At 39.2% G+C, this 18,489-nt stretch overlaps 1 protein-coding gene across 3 annotated transcripts in view; it reads left to right on the top strand.

Annotated features, from left to right (window-relative positions):
* Positions 1-18,489, top strand: part of LOC117206424 — a 138,222-nt gene that overhangs the window by 271 nt on the left and 119,462 nt on the right. For 2 of the 3 annotated variants that reach the window (XM_033445755.1, XM_033445756.1), the window contains exon 2: positions 944-1,039. The gene's annotated coding sequence lies outside the window, so the exon portion shown is untranslated. Of the gene's footprint in view, positions 1-848; positions 1,040-18,489 lie in introns of all 3 variants that reach the window. The other variant, XM_033445757.1, reaches the window with a different exon arrangement.

The raw sequence follows: 18,489 nt of genomic DNA, 5'->3' as shown, positions 1-18,489 counted from the left end.
TTGTTGTTAACTATCTTTCTTTCTTTCTCGTTCTTTCTTTCTCGTTCTTTCCTTTTGCGTTCATTCGTCTCTTTCTCCGATTTCTTTTCTCTTGCACTCTGTTCTCTTCCCCTTCTCCGTTTCTTCGTTCATCTTTCGCGTACGCTTCCTACAGTCATTTTCTCTCTCTCGAATGTCTCGTTCGTTGTCTCTCTTGTTCGCTCCGACGTCGTCTCGTGGGGTCAGTGTCTGCTCGATCGGATCCTGAGCAGGAACACACACCGGAGGAGGAGGAGGACTATCTCCCTCATCGCGAGAGTTCGAACCACACGCGCGCGCGCGCGCCACGCATGCAGCCACGCACCTTCTAAATCAAACAAAATTACAAATCGTTTCTCTAGTTGAGGGAAGTTTCACTTTTTGACGACCCCCGGTGGAAAAACTGTAGCAGTGAGACCCGTACGTCGAAACGGGCAGAAACGTTCGAAAAGTCGCGGGCCAATCATGTGGATTCACTGACGACGTGACATCTTGACGACCAGTGAATCGAATCGTCGGCGAACCGACGAAAGCCTTTCGTCTCGGCGAAAGTATTTCTCGTGTCTGGTGATCGACGTGTGAGATTCCCGTATCTCACATATATACTCTTTCAAGTGCAGGAAACTTGTACTCGTTATCTCTAGCTACTTTTCTCGTGTTTCGTTTCTTTTTCTTCTATTCCTATCCTTTCCTTTCGTTCTTTCCATCTTCGTCTCTTTCTCCGTATGATTCTCATATTACATATATCTTTGTCACGACTCTAACCTCTGTTGTCGCATTTGCTGTTGCCGCGCTCTTCTCGACGACTATTTCTTACTGATCGAAAAAAGAAAGGACCACGCGAGTGATTACATATACGGGAGAAACAGAGAAACTCCCGTGGAAGGGAATCGACGATTTGAAGTCTGTGTTTTTGTTTACTTAGAAGCGGACTGCCCACGCGACATCGAAACGTCGAAGATAAGGCGAAAAACATCCCGTTCGAAGAATACGTCGGTTGTTGACATTTTTTGCAACAGAGGTGAGTACATACTTTTCCCCATTCATTCTACCGTTGACGCGACATTCTTTGACGTGCTGTCATTGTCGCGTCTGTTTCTATCGTTACGCGCCAAAACGCGTTCTTACGTGTAGGTATACGCGAAGGAAACATCGTTCCACGAATCCACTGTAGCGGAACGTGGCTCGTGCTAGTGTGTATTTTTGCGACTGCAATGCCAGAAGATCGTTCGATATATAGATTAATGTTTGTCGATGGAATATTTTTGAGAATAATATTATTTATTTCCTCCCTTTGATTTTGATCAAAGCGAGTTATCTGTGGCGCCATTGGCGTATACGACGGAACGTCTGAATTTTAATGGCCGAGGTACCATTCTTGTTCCAATGTTTCCTAACCTAAATGTTCTTGGGTTTACGATACGTACGATGCAACGTCAAGCGTGTAAATACAAATCGCGGGTAGTTCGAACGGGGAAATCTTCGAGAAATTGTGATTTTTTCTTTTTGGCTGAATGACGGGTAATTTGAATGCACTCGAATTCCCGCGGAACGTATGTCCTTTGATCGCGCGAATTAGACTACTACCATGCGGAGTCTTTATTATTCGGTCGACACCGACGGCATCGACGTGCACGTTTGTCACGTAAATGAACGGAATATAGGATTACTGTAGCGCCATTGTGTTACTAGGTTTGCGTAATTCTGTTTGTATCACGTAAACATTCACTCACCAGATTTTGTATATACATACCTAGTAAATATTATCGGTCCACTTTGTCCTGAATGAAGCCAAAGCGAACCTACTACATAATATTTACGCAATCACTAATAATAAATGGCCAGTAGAACTCGTCGCTAGTGTTTCGAAGGGGAATGAATATTCGCGTTAGAAAACGGTACTAGGAGTAAAAGAAGGTTGTGTAATATAACTCTCTTTTTTATTAGAACGAAACTTTAGTTAGTGCTCGATTAACTTGTAGCGTACCAAGATAAGAGTGTTACTCAGCGATGTCGATAGTGTGTTAAACTAATCTGTTTATGTTCCATGTTTTTAATTATGTTTATAACATTCTGAGATCGTATAAATATTTATAATCTAGTATGAATGGAGAACCTACATACCAAATAAATAATATTTATGTATAACAAAATTAATCTCACAATTTTTACGCATGGTATCTTCGTTAAATTCATCGAGTACATTAGTATGATAAACATACAACGATATAAACTAACGCAATAACTCTAAAGAACCACGAGGTCTTTTTATCGTTAACGAAGAATATCGATCCTTGATACGTTAAAGATTAAAAGTATATAAGCCGATTGAGTCCACTTGTCAGAACGTGAATTTCTGTTATGTGTTTGAGAAATCATAGTTGTCGAAAAGAGATAGAGAGGGCCGATTCCCATTGTATGAACTCTAATTACACGAATTATTTGTCTGGAGACGAGTTGAAACTAATGGAATTCTAACGTAGACAATAGCCATTAAAAGGTAGCCGTGTTGGACGAACGAAATAGGTGGAAGTTTCTCTTTTCTTCGCGTACAAACAAATTTACAAACAGATGCGATCGAAGACACTCATCGATCGAATCTCGTTATTTCCAAGCACTGACACTACTAGCGTCTGTCGTGTAATCAGAGTTGGACACATGTTAATAATATCGAACGAGCGTTAGGTTGGTTGCTTCGAGGCGTTGACGTAATTTTTGTTCAAGAAGAATTTCAAAGTGATAACAAACGAAGAGATATTAGGTGCTTTGTAACTGGTGTTCACGAGGTGTTTTATCATTGAGATTCGAACTGATTTTACAGACAAGTTGTTTCGAGCGATAACAGTTATCACTGTCGTGGATCGCTTGTATATGTAAAATTAACCTAGTTATTTATCGGCCGGCATACGGTGAAAAATGAATGTGTCGTTAATTGAAGATGCAAACGATTGCGAACATTCGATTCGTACGGCATTGATACGGAGACGAGAATTATTAGTAGGAATTAGCATACAAGAGGAAGGAAGAATCATCTCGGATTTGCTTTTCTTATTTAAAATTTATGTGCTTGGTAATATTCCAATAAATCTGTTCGCTGGATGAATAAGGAATTTCGTTCTCTTAAATCAAAGTTGTTTGCTTCGAGTCGTTTTACTGTAACGGTTTTGTTAGTGGATTATATAGCATTACGAATAATTTCGTTATATTCTCGAGATTTTTTTTAATGGATTGCTTATTCAAATGCAACGTCTTTTGAGTTATGTCTGTTAGGTTCATTAAGGATTCTGTAAAACAGCACATCTTTATTTTCCTTGAAGGATAAAATGATTCTGTGATTATTATTTTTATATACTTTTGCATATGTTTATTTCATATTTATTGCCTGAAATATGAAATTTATTATTTCCCCTGTTCATTCTAACCTAAATATTAATCTGATCGTAAACGTTCGTTGGATTGCGAAGTTGCGTTGGAAATTTCACGGAATATGGAATAATCTAAGCCGATATTTTACAGTAAACATTTTACCTTCAGCGTTTCAATCCCAACATTTTTTCGAGAAAAGGATATCTAATGGCGTTAAATCTTACGAGAAAGGTGTCCATGTGGAAAATTTAAATTGCTGCTCCTCGATAATGAGGGAAAAAGGATCAGCTCACTTGAGCTCGTTATATTCATTTTTGGTTTGTCTATCTTACTAAAAAATTTGTGTACACAGTTCCATTAGGAGACATATCAATTAGACGTCGTTTAAAAAATTACATGTAACAGATTTTCTATTGTATCACGGTTTTTATATATTTTTTAGGTGATCAAATTAACAGAAGGTATTCGGACATGTTATTTCGTATCGAATCAAATTATTAATAGATTGCATTACAGTGTACATTATACATGTACATTTTTCTCTCGTATTGCTCATATTATTCGTATTAATTATAATATTCATATATAGTTAATGAATAATAATGTATTAAATTTTGCGTCTAATAATATATTTAAGCAGCGCTCCAAAATACAGATAATAATTTAGCCAGGATTTCATTCAAATGGCAGCCAACTCTTAATTTAATTTCCGTAGAAAGATAATCACGCGTAACATGGAAACGACTTTAAAGATTTATTTAAAGAAACGAATATTGAAATATGAACAAATTAATACATGCTAGTAATTCATAATAATAATTCGTATAGCACGAAGAGAAACGTGAATATTGGTTTTGCGAAAAAGTGATATTTACCACGAAGTAATCTAAGTAATTTATAAGAAAAAATTAGAGAAACTGTGTATTTCCGTTATAAAAAATTCATCTATATTTAATTTGAACAGATATGTATCATTTTGTACATTTTATTTTTATCTTCTATATCTTCCATATGTTCGACTCGCAAGTACAACATATTCTTCGTGCCCCTACAGGCGAATACATATCTGCTTTTTCCCATCATTAACATTTTTATAGCCATGCACTACGTAACAATGCACGTATATATCAGATAACAAATATTCTATATCACTATTATCGTCATCGTCATCGACATCACATGGAACATGCTCCATACCGCGCATAGTCGACGTGCTCCACATCTCTTTACATCGTTCGTATATTATTCGAAAGTACACCAGGCTCGTAATTTGTTAAAATTTACTTGTAACATATTATTTATTTTATTGCTAGAAATGTTACTATTACAACAAGTGTAAAACTACTTGCAGGAGAATATATCACTTTTGGCCAACTTAGAAAATTTACAAAATTTCACTGACGATATCAACTGACAAAACAGCTGTCGTAAAGATTTTCAGAACCTTCGCGTTATTTTAAATCCAATAGTATTTTCTAATTATCAATAAACTTCGTAAATTTGACGAAAGTACGAAAAAGTCGTTGTCGATACTGATTTGTCGTCTTAGGTGTATGCTAAGATTCTCTCGAAACATCAAAGATCTTTTTGCTCGTTAAGACACAAATGAGATTAGGACATAAATTTTTGCTTCGGGATTAAATAAATCAAGGAACGTACGAATAAACGACGAACGATAGATCTTAACTTCGTTGCTAATCACAGATCGTAATTTCGTTGTAAATGGCGGATGGTAACATCGTGTCGTCGCGAAGATTTCCACGGGCCGCAACAAGTGTTTTATCCGAGTCGAACGGCGCGTTATTCGTTCGGATGAGCACGAAATCGCGTACCTCGCCGTCGTGCTGCTGGTTCGCTGAGCGACGAAATTCGCCTGTGCAACGGCCCGTGCGACGAAGTTCGTCGAATCGAAAGTCAGTCTGCGTTTCCGCGAATCTCGGATCTGTCGGCGCGGAGCTTTTTATCGCGCTGGAAAAACAAATTCACGAAGGCGCTCTTATCTATCTCGTAGCCTGCCGCAGCTTTGTTCGTTCTTGCTGGCGAGAATTAAATAGACACGAAGATTCGCGTTCCATCGACCGTCATGGATTATTAACGCGTAACGTGTCACGGTGTCGTAGACGCGTAATTGAATTTTAAAAGAGGAGACCGTGGTTCGAATTAAGTGTATACGTTACAGTTTATTGTATAGGCTCGAAGCAGGGGTGTTTTATGAAACTGGGGCGAATTATACGAGCTGCGTGGAAACTACGCTGATCAATTCTATGAATTTGGAAGTAGGGGAAATTGATGGTGTTACGTTATGTTTCAAATTTATCTAGCGGCGTACGATTATTTATGTCGTTCTCTTGCGAATTTACGAAACTAAATTATTTGTTTTTGAGAAATTGGTCAATCTCGGTTCTAACAGATTCGTAGGTTCGAACGAAAGCGTATAAATAGAAACGTATAAAAATAACATAACGTATGTGGAAATCGACACTTTCTAATTTTTAGTTGTAGTAGCTTCTACTTCCCATCGATTTCAATACTAACGAACGATTATTTAATGCCGTTTACAGGCTTATTGCGAAATTTCTTCTACTTTCTCACGTTCCTAAAAAACAAAAAAGGGAAACTACCATGTAATCCGAATATCACCTGTAGTTAAGAGTTTAATTGTTACAGTTGATCTCGTTCGTTTAATTCTAATCGTACATCGTACGCCTCTGATAAAATTTGTTTACCTCGGTTTCTATCATTTCGGTAAAATTTCGCGGCTAACCGTCGATTTGTCGCGGCGCGCGTAACACGCCGAGGAATTCGATCCGCGAGAGGAGAACGGTTCGAGAATGCCTGGAGCAGCGCGCGGATTGCATCACCTCGTCAGCCGATGCGAGGTAGGTGTTAAAGTCCTCTCCCGGTAATCTTTTATTTACTCCGCGAGAGGCTGGTGTCGCAGACGACGGATACCGCGATCCAGAACCGCGGCACGCTACAAAAATACTTCTTACAGGAAATTATGCAATTAACCAGGTATACTTTACCTCTGGCGATACACCTTGTGCATGCGGTTGCGAGAGAAAAAAAGAAGAAAAATGTTCGAACCGGGGACACCGGTTGCGTGTACACGCGCGAAGCCGTGTCTTTCTTGTCGAAAATCGCGCGCGTGGTTCGTTTCATTTTGATATTCTCCAACTTTTTGTGGAAATAGCCTACGCGCAGCCCGGTACGTTTGACTCACTGGCGAAAACAAACTGTCTTTTCCGAGAGTTCGTCGATGTTGTATATACAAGATGATTCATAAATGACGTTAAACGTTTCGTCGGTGTACTTTGCGTGTCGGAGTTAAGAAGAAGGTTCTAATTAACGCGAACGACGCTGTCGAAATCTGGTGATTCGGAGTCGTAAAAGAAATTAGATGGACGCGAGATTAAAGGCGTTTGTTTGTTACTCGGCACTTGGGATTCTTCCGGAGCAAAAGTTGTTTCGGAGCAAAATCTGCAGGATTTCTGATGTTGTATCTTACTGAAGGCTTTTACGATTACGCGAAAGACCGTAGAACACGCGGGGCATTTAAATACGTTCCCTTACTTTTCCGGAATCCCGTTATCGAAGAAAATTCGCTCCGTCACGAGTCGTTAAACGTTTGTCACGTGAAATCCGATCTGCTCGATAGATTCGCTAAAATGTCGCGGCACAATGTTTTGAAGCACGCTGTACTAAGTTGGAAGTATCTGTTCGCGATGCTGGGAATCTCGCGAAATGTCAACGTCGCGAAGACAGCGGATGAATCGTGAAACTGGGATCGGAATTCATGGGACAGCCAGCAGCGCGGCGCGTGTGTCGGCTTGGATGTTCTCCTGCGGAGGAAGGTCTCGCCGCTGCCAGAAGCGAGATTGCGTAGCTAAAAGTTTACTCACGCTAGACAAATGTCGTGGCGCAGCGGCGGCCGCATTAGTCAGTCCCATCTGTCAATAATTATTATCGACGAGCACGTAGCCGCCGCGCCGCGTCGCAGCGTGCTGTGCCGCGATCGCGGCAGACGGCGGCTGTACACGTTATCCGAGAAAACACGAGGCGACGCGATATCAACGACCCGTAGATACGCCAGCCAGAAGCCCGACAGAGAAGGTACGATTAAGAGGACGTTGAAGAGAGACGCGGAAAGAGAGAAAGAGAAGTCAAGTGGGATAGGCGAGGTGAAAGAATGGGCGGCGGGGGGGATGGAGAGAGAGAGAGGACAAGAACGAACGAAGAGGGAGAATCGTCAGAACGCGTGAAAGATAGAGAGAGATGCGGTAGAAGAGAGCCTACTCTCGTCACTCTCGTCGTTCTCGCGTTAGCGAGAAAGCCGAGGAACGTCAGAGATCTTATTTGTCCGTAGTGACTTATAGACGATCCTCGTGACGTTTATTTCGCGCGCGACCTCGAAATTATCAGGCGATCGAGAATTTCGAGGAAATCGTTTCTTCCATAGAGTTGCCGCTTCGGCTTCGTTCGCCTGGCGTGTCATTCATACGAACGTTGAATTATTGAAAGTGCAACGCCTCGACTCGCCGCTATCGATGGCACGCGTGCGTCTGCGAGATGTTCGCGCGTGATACCGCGCGAAAGCCAAGCCGTGAGATGAGGAAAACCGGCTGGAAATCGGAAAATTGCGCCGACGTGGCGGGAAACGACGTGGCGCGGTACACGAGGGAACGGGAGAGATCGACGACGAGCGGTAATCGTGTTTTCCCTCCGTTTACCGGGCCGAGATGCGACGCGCGAATTCGATAAAATCCAACGACGACGTATATCCATCGACGTGTTTTATTATACATACTCTTCGCAACCGAAATGAAATGGGTGGAGAGAGGCCGACGAGGACGCTGCGTTCTTCGTACCGTTATTACGCATTTTCTTTGCTGGCGTGAATCGCCAGCCTCATGGCAGTAGTAACTTTACGTAACCGGGAGCTGCGTTTCTCTCTCGATGGGCTATCTGTTTTTCTATCGATGCGCTGGAACGTTGATTGTTCGACGAACGTGCACGTATATGGAGGGATAGGGATTTTCGTCGTAAAGCCGACGATTCCGAGCGAAATGTTCTTGCCGTTTCGGTTGATTGCTTTCGACGAATCTTCGATCGTTCGGGGAAAAATAAAGGAAAGAAGAGAAAGATAAATTAAGAAAAAAGTAGAAATCACAAGAACGACGACGGTGAACGAGAAACGTAGCGATTGTGGCACGTGGATCGATGCATCGTAACTCTCGTACGATCAGATACGTACACTGTACAATTAACTTTCGTTATCCTGATAATTAGATTTTCGGCTGTTCGTTGAAATTCAGAAATATCGAAATGATGCGCATTTTGTGCAATTTAAATTTTCGCTAGATTTTATCATTGTCGCTACTACCAAAACATTAAACCGAATAAATTGGACGGAATATAACTAAGTTAACTGTGAATTTCCATGCAGAAACGATATGTTTTTCGAGGAACGATTTATTTCAATTGTTTTCACAGTCAAAATTCGAAGAGCTTCTAGATTGTTCATTGTACACGTAGCTCAAATTGCAACTAGAAACGATTCTGTTTTCGGCTCTAACATATGGCGAAAAGCCTTTTCTGTTTATGGTTTCGGAAATTTATTGCTAACTAGTTCGCGCGATCTGATTCGCCAGCGCTTAGTTTTAACCTTTATGGGTCGTTTGTCTTTCCGCAATTACGCAACATCCAGCGATATGAAGCGTTTTGACAGACACCCCGTTTCTCGCGTTCGAACGTTTCCGTCGAAACGACGAATTTAACAGCTGTTTTCGGCTGTGCTGCGAGCAGAGAAATTTGGAATATTCTAGATATATTGGAACTTCAAATAAATTTAATCTCGTAATCTTTGTACAAATATTTTGGAGCCTCTCGTTATTACCAATTGTTTTCAGGGCCAAACAATGTTTTAAATTATATCAAAGTATTTAGAGAAACGCGTATTAATGCAACAGACCCTCGATTATCGTAACACTGATTGGCAAAATAATCGATTATCGGAACGCGTTAATTAACGAAAAATTTGTATTCCTGTAATAAATAAGTAACGACGAATAAGAGTTACGTGAAAAGATTTAAAATGAAATGTTGCATCGATGGAATTTTCGCCGTTAATGAATTAATATTAAAACGTATTTGTAAAATAGCTCGGAATAAATGGTTTCTTCTCGTATCAAAATGAAAAGACATTCGATTATGCGAATGGCGTGTAGCGCAATCCCGTGTACTATGATTAGTTGGGATAATCAAGCTTCCACTATAATATCGTGAGAAGTTTAAGGGGCAGAACGAATACGAATACTCGCATGGAAACAATTCTCGAGACAATTTCGCAGAAATTGGAAATTTGTTTAAACGCTTCTTTTGCATAAACATCGTTTAGGCAGTTTGTTTTATGTGTATTTTCTCTTCGTTTACTTGGAATTTTCGTACCGTAGAACGAAGCTTCTCTCGCGTATATCTTTTATATCGTGAATTTTTCCTTACACACGTTTTGGTCGATATAGCGAAAATATATAAGCGGTAACGAAAGAGTTTTCAGAACTTTGGATTTTGTTACTTAGCTCCGCTAATTTCTATTAGATATATTTTGGATTCCGGATTCGTTCGATTTTTCCATTTCGCGTAGGAGCTTGAATCTCATGGGATTTACTTTCTTGGATCAATGCGAAGCCAAATGGAATTTCTGCGTCAGAAGTAACCCGTGAAACTGCATAGTAGATGCTATAGCGTTTTCATATCACCTCCGTTTTATCCTTTGCAGTTCTATGATAAATTCGTTAACAGTGTAATTCGAGGAAGCACAGAAATTTTCATTTCTCGTCCCTTCATTTTATATCAGTAGCAAGAATAATATAATTTGTTTGACTGAAAATGTAACGTACGAAATATTCATTTGATATTTTTCCCTTTGTAACTATTCTGTTAAATCCGCTATTCGTCTATTTTTCTTTCATATATTTTTCATTCTGTTTTTTTTTTTTTTTTTTTTTTTTTAGAATATACGTAAAAACAAATAGCAAAGACGCAACCTGTATAAGTGTCGTTAACCTCGTTCGTGCAGGTGGACTTCGGTAATAATAATGCTGGATCCGTAATTGCCGTTGGTGGTTAAACAGACTGATATAGTACAAAATGAGACGAGGTTGTCGTTCTGCTCCGACGTATCATTTGTCATTCATGACTCTTTCGCTATTACGGATTAGATCTTAATGAACTGATCGTTCGAGCGATTTTTTCTCATGAACAATGCATCTAATTTCGATTTCATCGTCGAACGAGTTTGTATGCGCTACGAAGAGCGCTACGTGAATTTTATCGAAGCTATGTATTGTATTTTAACGCTCAACTATACAGCACTGCTTGATCATAAATGATAGTTTCGATTAAATTCAAGTTAGGTTACATGATTTTCAGGTATTCTGTTTCCGTTTCTATTTTACGTCGTACGCGATAAACGTTATAGATGATGTTTACCGTGTAAAATATCGAAGTGCTCTAAAATTAAATCTAAGATGAAGCTGTTGTGGATGACCCACGATACGAAGATACCATTTGAGAGTTAATGAATTTCGCTGTACAGTAGAACTCCGTTTATTGCAATAAGATTTACCGTTTGAACATAGTACATCCATAATAATAATAATAGAATATACAAATATATATCTGATAATCTTCTAGCATTGGATCCTCTTCAGAATTCTTTCGAAGAATGTGTTCACCTTAGATTACTAAAAGGTAAATAACTCGTGAGAATTATATATATTTATCTCAACATAGACTTTGATATTTGAATGGGGAATAAATAATTGGAAGGAACTTGTATTATATATACGTGTGAGTCGCAGTTATACAAACTGTTTGTCTTTCAATGGATTTAGATAAATGGAATTTCACTGCATTTACACGTGTGTAAATCTTTTTTCTGCCTTTAGTTTATCTTTTTATGCGAAAACTCGTTCATACGAGATCGAGTAAATTACAACTGATAACTAAAAAGCAAAGGAACATGTCGTTTTAAAGTAACATGAGTCTCAGCTGGAATAAATGTATTTGCTTGAAAGTACAAGCACGAACAAACGAGGGCCATTGGTCGTGCGGTCGTTAATGATCTTACCATTGAGAAAAAAAGAAAAAAAGAAAAAAAAAGCGTAGCCGGCATGATTAATCGTGTATCATCGCGTATCGAGCATCATTACCATAAGTATATCAATAATGTATATCGACACCATGAACATCATCAATATTAAATTAATCTGCAGTTCCAACAGTCGTATCGAACAGAATTCAGAATCTTCTTCGATAATAATTCTTTCCTCGATCTCTGTGTTCACCTTGGTGTGTCTCATGGAAGAACCGGGTGCTGAACTGGATACGACCGATTGGAAAAACAAGAAAACTAGGCAGCAGTCAACGTAGTGTTCAAGGTGTGTATATGTATACGTTTTAATGAACTTTCTCGATCGGATAAAAGTGTCACTCGACTATCGGTGTACCGAGGAGCGACACGTTTTCCTTAATAATATCGATCGCTAGAAATATTAGCACGTGCCTGGATTCATACGAGCCTATAGATTTACGGATTTATGGGTGATGGTGAAAAAAAAAGAACTACCATGTAGGATAACATTGCTCGGATGGTTTCGATCGGGACAAGCATTAAAATCTTCTGGCGCTTGTCTGCCGGTCTCAGAACTCGTTCGATGAATCACTGCCGCGTTTTCTCGTCGCTCGGGTAGGTAGCTACATGAAAATGCTAATCGCCGCAAATGGCAGCCGCGCGCCAACGATAATGAGCACTCGCCGTTGCATCTCGGATTCGAAACGACTCATGTCGCGCACGATCTATAAATTTTTCCTCTCAGCTGTTCGTCCTTGAACTATTCAACCCTTTCGTTATCCTTCGACTTTGTTTCCATGCTGTTTAATTTAAATTCTAATTAACAAAAAGAAAGTGTGAAACGTTTGAAAGAGTTGCGTTTGAATGTTGTTGCAATTGCGATTTCATGTAATTATAGGATGAATGGTTGTTTAGTACCGGTATGATGTTATTTGGAGAATATCGTTAATATCCAGGGTGTTGGAAGTACTCGCGTTGCAAGTAATCAGGTTACGAGATCTAATCAGTTGAAGAATAAATGAAGGGCGTTAAGGCTGTCTACGTTCATTAACGGAAGCCACTGAAGAGCCATGCTGAAGGGGAGAGATCGGACGGTATCCCTATGGGAAAAGATTTTCTTATAACGGATAGGCTGCGTAATTGCTCGCGACGTAAAAAGAGGGAAATTGTCTCGAGGATGGGAGAAGCTTCGAGTGGAAAAATCCTTTTTATTCTCTTCTTATCGTACTCGCTTATTGCGCTTATTGCAATAAGTGCTATAAATATTAATGTGTTTTTTGAAACATAGCAATTATCCCTTGACGGGCAGAGATTTGTAGACGGGAAGCTAGAAATTTTAGAAAACGATTAAAACGTGCTGGAACTTTTGTTTTTTTTTTGAGCTACGTACAGATAAAAGGATAGATAGAGATAGAAAAATCAGCGTTATAGGATCGAGTCTCATTTTTCACGGACTTCATAAAATGTCTGAAACGAAACCACAGAATGGAGTTACTAACGAGCGTGCAGTCGATTATTTTTGCAATTCATGGTTTCTCGATTATCTCTGTAACCTTAGACTTTATATTCAATTGTTCTCCAGCCAAGATACCACGAGAGATTAAATAGAACAAGAAGATCGTTTAGTAAAAGTACTTCGCGAAAGTTGGGAATATTTATACGAGAGTATTGAAAACGAGATTAACATGGTGTACAATTTCTCAAGGTAAAGGAAATTCCTACTGACATGCTTGTAGCATGCAGATTAATAACGAAATTAGCAAATTTAGTATGGACTTAATTAGAAAAGTTGATCGTTCACTTTCCTCTTTAATCCTTATGCTAATAAATAGATAAATAAATACACCATGTATATACGAAGCTGGCGTATCTTTGTCTAATCTATTAACAGGAGAAGTTTGTCAAATCTCGATCGTCTTGCAAACGATGCTTAGAGGTTCCGTCTTGTCTCGCACGATACATCGCTAAGAGAATTTGACCAGACACAACGTAAAAATTCGCTCGTTCGCGTCACGACCGATAACTCCAAGAATATTCTTGGTATTCTTCGATTCTTCGCGGATTCCTCATCGACAATCTTAACATTTCTTACAAAATCTTCGCACGAGATGCGTCTGTCCTTCCTCCTCTTCATTTCACCGTATAGATAAATAGCGTACAACTTTAATTAATCAAATTATTATCTGGCTTCGCGTTTATTCCAATACACATTCTATCGCGGCTCTCGATATTAAACGTGTCAATTTTGCGCGGCAGTCGACGTTCGAAATCGCTAATTTCGTTATGTTTGGTTTGGCGAAAAAACATTCGGCGCTACTTGGACGTGTCGGCAACCGTTACGCGCAGGTTCGAGCGAGCGCAAGGAGATCTGGCTGGATTCCAGAAGCGTCTGGCGGAGGCGCCGGTTTTATTGTCTCCCGATGGCTTTGCCCACGCGAACCGCGGCGCTTAATCGACGTGCCTTGGGGCTAATGCCTTCGCCAGACACGCGTTGTTCGCGTTCAGACTCCGCAACGGGTCGTTTCGCCGATCGTGTGACGAAAGTCGATCGTCGATCGTGCCTCGGTGATAATCGTCCGATCCGGAACTAAAATCGTTGCTCCCGGCACTTTACGGAGGCATTTGCGCTCGAAACTGGACAACAATGTTTCGCTTGTGCGGCACGTATTTACGCCGAAGGTGGAGACCTTGCGCTGTGTTCGTAATCGAGGTTCTTGTTAACGTTCTTGAGAATCCTTGAGCAAGTTTTTAGTCGACCAAGGGATTCGCGTTGATATTCTTGGTCGTTTAGTTTTTCGCTACTTCAAATTACTCTTGTAGGTTTGTAATCAATTTCGAAGGTTACACTCGAGTATGTTTAAAATAAGATTTCCATTCTAATTTCACGGTTTCACTCTTTCGAATTCGATTGGGAGGTTTAAATTTCAGATTGAATTTTTATTCAAATATACAGCTATGAATATGGAGAATTCGAGCATCTCTTTAAACGTGCAAGAAAACCGCAGAACACGCGTTTAATCGAATTTTGAAGTTATTATTACGTTTTATATTTTACATCTGCGGTGTTCATAAATTAGATTATCCCAAAAGTTTCTCGCAGTAATAGAACAAAATGAAAAAATAATAGAAAAATGTCGTGCATCTATTATTTCCTCATAAAACGAAAAAAATTTCCCATTATTTGCAATTCTTTTAGATATCGTTCTTGGAATATAAAGCGAAAGGTCTATCCGACCAAAAATTTTTACATATCATGGTTATCGTATCGCTGTTATTTAATCAGAATTACTCGTTGAAGAAAGTAAAAAATGTCAGATATTCAGCGTTAAAACGTGTTGGAAGTGACGTAAGGGGTGGTATCGGATGCATTTTGGATTAAAATACAGCGGATAGATTTGTATCTGTGTAACATCGATAATTGGTGGCCGTAGGCTCGAATCAATTACAAATTATATACGGGTGTAAACTATTACGGAAGGCTGGATATCTTTCGTACGAATCGACCGCGGAAGAGCAGTAGGGAAAACTGAGGACCGTTATAAACAGTAGGTACAAGCACGAAATTACGTCGTTTAAGCATAATGCAAACGCAGTTGCATGTAGCGTTTATTATCGAGTGTGCCGTCGCGTCTGATTATTATGCACGTGAGCGCGCGGGAACTTTAACGCTCGCATAAAGAATCATTTTTATAGGACAGATATATGGGAGCATTTCGATCTAATTCGCAACGTCTTTCTCGCTTTTAACTCATGGAAACGATTCCAATTGAAATGTTTATTAATCCTTGGCTGGTAAGAAACGCTTGTAACGTAGCAGTATCGTCTATTTTAACTACTTAATTTCGAATCTTTGAATCGTAAAGCGCAATGAGAGATTTTCCACGCGTTCTTTTTCTCAATTATTCGAACGATGTTAACCGTAAGAGATACATATACACGTTTGTTTATTTATTTATGAGAATTGTATTAAATCGTATTATATCGCGATTCTCAGGCTTTCCTTTGAAAAATCTAGCAATACCGTGTACGATAATATTACACGAACGTTTTTATTTATTTATGAAAGAAACCCGGAAGAAAATTCATTTTAATAAGCCGTACAACAAACTGCGTGATCTTACAGGAAATAAAACTGAATACCATGGATGGACGTTCTTTTAGCTTCCATTTCGACTCGTATCTCTCCCTGGGGTTTGTTTCCAGCTTACGATACACAGACACCTATACAACAAGAAGACGAAAAGGGAACGGTGATCATGATCGGAGTGAACGACAGCTCGTAAGATCGAGCCTCGTACATTAAATGGACACCGACGCCTACGCGAAATACACGGGGCACGTGTGCCTCTTCGAAGACGCATTTATAACACATTTTTATCGGTCACGCCGGCCGGTTAAACGGCTGTTAAAAGATGCAGCATCATGAAAAAATTCGACTCGCTCGGGGCAAGGTCGCTGTTCCCTTTCTTATTTTAATAACTTTCCAGGCTCGATATTGGCGTAACGTTAATGTGACATTTTGTGTTATTAATGACGCAGGACGATGATCCAAGACGTAGAATCTACCTGAAATTTATGAAATTTATTCAAAGAGGCTATTTAAAGAAATTTACAATCCGCAAGTATAATTATACACACCTGATAAGCGTATTTTGTCCAGTTTAATCATGATCGCGTAAAGGAGATTTAGTTTCAGGATGGCAGATTTAAAGTATAAATCTTGGAATAGATATTTAAAGGTTGACTGTGTAGAACTTTTCTCGTATACCTACGATCATTTATTTCCTGCATTTTCGTATATTTTTGACGTTACTTTTTCACCTGTGTGTTCTCTGTGTTTCATTTAACGCTCGAACATCGAGATTAATGTAACTCGAGCAAATCGTTGTACTGGAAAAAAGTTAAATGAGCGTGATGAAAAGTAGGTGCACGAGCATCGCCGAGTGGCGCGATGAAATTGTTTCCCGAGGTCAAGTAGGTCTTCTTGTTACTTTATTGTATGTAATAACAAGATAAGCTGCACAAATGAATTCAATATCTGTACGGAGTGTATAGAGTACGTAAATAGAAAATTGCTTCTAATGAAACATGTACTTCAAATTACCATACCTAAGATGTTTCTTTTGATCTACGATCTGTTATCGATGCTAAATCGGTTTGCATAAAGACACGATGTATTGCCACAATTGTAGGTACAATCGTATCGATACTCTTCTGCTCGATTTCTCCAATTATACATAAATATTAATTTATTCGTATACAGTATATCGATGTAGAGTCATTTTAAGTTTACATTCCAGGAGATATCGTAAATTTTCTAAAATTTATATTCTATAAATTGTACGTTAGATTTTTGACGATTTTTATGCTTCGTTAAATCCTAAAAAAAGGGTTCGTTTATACATTAAATTAAAAAAAGATCAAAGTCATATACGATAGAGATAATTCTCAGCATTAAAACGAATGATCGCCTACGATGATATCTCGTCTGCATTCATTAAAAAGGGGAGACGTGGAAAATTGATCACAGCGAAATCCTATATTTCAAGTTTCAACCTAATACGACGATGCGTTCGTCCCGTCGCACGTTCCTTCTCTTTCATTTATAACTTTTCCGACAGTTGGATAAATTTTGAACGATGAATTGTGCGATTAGATAAGAAAATAATTTGTTAATTAATCCTTGTATCTTTCGGTCGATCGAGTTTTCAATGAAACCGGGAACGTTCAGTGCCGAGGCTTCATTCAGCTAAGATTCATCAAAAAACGACTGCGCGACCAAGTGCACGTCATTCTGCCGTGCGATAGTGTATCGTTCGAAAGTCAAAACCCGGTTTACCGCAAGATAAAGCGTTGTTGCATCATATGTGGTACGTGTGTGTGTGTGTGTGTGTACTTCGTTCACTTCTAGTAGGACAAACGATACTAGTTGAATGAGAACGATCTTCCGTCGGATGTCGACGTTTCGTTGCTACAGCGCGTCGCAGCTCGTTTTATCATGGATCTTCCTATGCTACCTGCAGCGTGATTCAAATTATATCAATCGTTTTGTTCGGGTATGACGAAAACAAAATTTCGCTGCTAATTATCGCGGGATAACAAAAATGTTCTAACAAGCTTCGATCGCTTTTCTTTCTTTCGTAATAAGATTTCGTTGATTTTGTTCGTCGATCGTTACTATCGTGTTCGTAGTGCGAAGTCTTAACAGGTTAGTTGAAAGAAAAAAGACAAAACAAAATCAAGGACCCACCGTCAACACAGCGATTAATTAATCTTTGGCCATTACGTTGAGTGCGCTTGACCTACGCACCGTATCGATCCCGCGATTATTAAGACGCTGTCACTCAGTCGGTCTTTGTGCAAACACAGTCGACGAATAATTGATTATAACGTCGTAACATCGATATTGCACCTGATATAATAGGCTGGCGGAGATCGGTCATTGATCCGTCGTGTATCGATGATGTGTCATTTACATACGAGAGAACGCGAATTTTAATAGACTTTCAGCTGTGTTGAATTGCGACCAACGTCGTCTATTTGATCTTGTACTTTGCGAATTTTCAATAACGTGATCTTTGCCTTTTCTTTCTTCTCGTATAAAATGTTTAAGTATTTTAAAGGTTAAGCATCTTACACGAATATGTTTTAGGAATGTCGAATTAATTCAAAGTAAACTAAAATTCAAAGTAAGTTGAAGTATTTCCGAGTCTTATAAATATTAAGATACCAAAATTTGTATTTGGTCCCGAACGATAAAGTCAGGGAGCATTAGGCGGTATTATTTTCAATGTATGCATTTGCCTGAGAGAAAATTATAGCCACCGGATTATTTGTATTCCAACGAAATACAGAGCGGAGCAACGTTTAAAATGCTTTTTAAAACAGCTTAACGTGGTATAAATCATAACGATTTTATACATATAAATGCAGTAAAATACTAGTTTGGTTATCCTTGGTATAATATATTT

This window comes from Bombus bifarius, unplaced genomic scaffold, assembly GCF_011952205.1.
Source record: "Bombus bifarius isolate JDL3187 unplaced genomic scaffold, Bbif_JDL3187 scf7180000008006, whole genome shotgun sequence".
Lineage (NCBI taxonomy): Eukaryota > Metazoa > Arthropoda > Insecta > Hymenoptera > Apidae > Bombus > Bombus bifarius.
This window is presented reverse-complemented; position numbering and strand designations above follow the sequence as displayed.